At 36.5% G+C, this 2,810-nt stretch overlaps 1 pseudogene; it reads left to right on the top strand.

Annotated features, from left to right (window-relative positions):
* Positions 1-993: 993 nt before the first annotated feature.
* LOC129286960 (fasciclin-like arabinogalactan protein 12) lies at positions 994-2,049 on the top strand (annotated as a pseudogene).
* Positions 2,050-2,810: the final 761 nt, after the last annotated feature.

Below are 2,810 nucleotides of genomic sequence, written 5' to 3'. Positions count from 1 at the left end.
TTCTCAATAACAATACTAATATAATAAGCACAAGCCTAAAAGGAGATAGTACATCCCAAAAGATTATCTTGTTGGATGGAAAAACCTCTTGAACTTATAGACCTCACTCAACTTGTAAGACTTTCCCATGTGAGACTTGTTATATGCACAAAGCCCAAAATGAATCATATTACTGTGAATAATGAGGAGCTCTGTGTGTGTAGTATATTGTAATTTACTAGAATAGGTCCTATATTTTCCTGATGCCTCAAATAATGAGTTATATTGTTACAATTTATATTCTGTACTTTTTTAAATTTTTCTATATTACATTGATGATTATATTGATTACGGGAAATAAATTAGATTTTCTTTCTGATTAACAGAACAAGGAGGAGAACTAAGCTCCTGCCAATAAAAGTGTTGGCGATATATAATAACCAAGTCTTAAGATGATGAATTAGAGTTAATCCAAGTTGAGGAGGATATATATGCTGATACATCAGTCTACATTCTAGATTGTTTGGTTTTGTCAAGGTATAGATAAGATCTATATAGACGGAGAATGTTTCATGGATCTATATAGGTGTAAGGCTAAATTCCTTAATCATAACTGAGGCTACATGGTACATCCCATGTAAGAAAGCTAAAAATTTGATTGATGCAAATATTTCAACATATACTCATCTAAAATAGCCATCCCATGACATTATACTTCATAGTACATGTATCCCAATTGACGTTGATCTATAGTCCCTTCGATATGAAAGCCAAGTTGTTCGCTGATGTATCCCTTATTGTTATTTTCACCCTAACCATCTAACGCTTAATCATCAATAATGATATCGCACTACCAACATACCTTCCCAAGATAGGTAAGGAGATTATTACTTCTTAACAAGAAAGTTGTAGTCATACATTTCAATAGTCATTTTCTCTTACCAACTAAGCCTGCTATTTTATCAGCCCACCATTATTATTGCCGTCCACTCAGACACTTAACTATAAAATTCCATATCTTTTTTCTCCTCACAATAAAATATTCACACATCGCAAGTTCTTCTCTAGTCACTTGTGTAAGCTGTCTCTTACACAACCTCCAACAGAAACAAAGAAGTTACAATGCAAGGATCACTTGTCTTCACTTCTCTTCTACTACTGGTCACCTTGTTTTATTGCACCACCACTTCAGCACAGTTGTCGCCAGTTCAGGCTCCGACTGCATCGCCTCAGACATCCCCTCCAATGGTTCCGGCTACTGCACCGGCCCCTGGACTCAATACGGTTCCTCTGGTACCTACTTCACCTAATGGTGCTCCGACACCGGCCATCCCCAAACGTCTCACCATTGATATTGTTCAAATTCTGAGGAAGGCCAAGAGATTCTCTGTTCTTGTACGTTTGTTGAAGACAACACAGCTCATCAACCAACTCAACTCGCAGCTCATGACCTCACGCTCCGGCGGACTCACCATTTTCGCCCCTGAGGACGGCGCATTCTCCAAACTCAAACCAGGGTTCTTGAACTCCCTCAGTGACAGGCAAAAGGTCGAGCTTCTTCAATTCCACACCATCTCTTCCTTCGTTTCTATCTCCAACTTCGATACTCTCACCAACCCAGTTCAGACCCAGGCCGGCGACGACCCGAAGAGACTTCAACTGAACGTCACGACTTCAGGCAGCAGCGGAGTGAGCATGACCACAGGTGCGGTTAACGCCACCGTGACCGGCACCGTATACACAGACAACAAGCTCGTCATATATCAGGTGGACAAGGTGCTTCTTCCCCTAGACTTTGTGCTTCCTAAGGCTCCGGCACCTTCGCCGGCGGTTGCTGCGAAGGCAGATTCGCATAAATCTGATAGCACGAAATAGTCATCTGCAAATGAGAGTGACGATGGTGATGATAATGCCAACAAGACCAACACAGTGGAATGTTCTGCAAGTTCTGTGAGTTTCTGCGCAGAAATGATACCTCTTATTCTTGGTTTTGCGTTTCTGGGTGGATCCATGATATGAAGTGAAAGTCGATACGAGAGTCTGAGAACCTCTTGTTTTCTTGGTTGGTTATATTTTGTGGTTCATTTATTTTCTTTTTCTTTTTTATTTAAATGAGTTTAAAGTTTAAACTATTTTTTGTTGTTTTAATTTATTTTATCAATAACAAGAAATTGTAATTGATTGATTTAAATACAAAACTCTCCCGTCGACATATAAATTAATAAATTTCTGGGTTGTCATTTTGACTATATAAATGGACCTAAGGTGATTAAGCTATTACATATTTATATCCATTTGTATACCAAAAAATATGTTAGAACTTATATTACTGCATTTGAAATTATGATTTAAAATCCAATTATGAATCTATTCAGTACTGTAACACTAATATTTATGGAACCTAACTAACTATTTGCAATTACTCTTGTGGTATATTTAAATTAATAATATATTAATATATACTATTGAGGATGGGCCGAGCTATAATGGGGCCAAAATTTTTTTACAAAACACAGTCCAATTGACAGTCAAACTACCACCAGCCCTGGATTCCAACTCATGTTAATATTTTATCTCATTGGGCGATAACCTTCTATTATTTATTTTCCTGAGTTTTACATTTTTATCTATATAAATACACTCATACACCAAATTGCATCACACGCATTACATGGATTATAAAAAATGGCCTTACAATTCATGACTTAAAAAATAATACAGCTTTTTATAAATTTTATATTGATTATATATATATATATATATATTGATTCTGACTTTTTTGCATTTACATTTAGCATATGAATGATACTCTAATAATTTGAGATGTTTTG

Source organism: Prosopis cineraria, unplaced genomic scaffold (genome assembly GCF_029017545.1).
Source record: "Prosopis cineraria cultivar Desert tree isolate PC_DT_omini unplaced genomic scaffold, ASM2901754v1 PC11, whole genome shotgun sequence".
Taxonomy (NCBI): domain Eukaryota; kingdom Viridiplantae; phylum Streptophyta; class Magnoliopsida; order Fabales; family Fabaceae; genus Prosopis; species Prosopis cineraria.
Note: the sequence above shows the minus strand (reverse complement) of the source record. Positions and strands in the feature narration are given on the sequence as shown.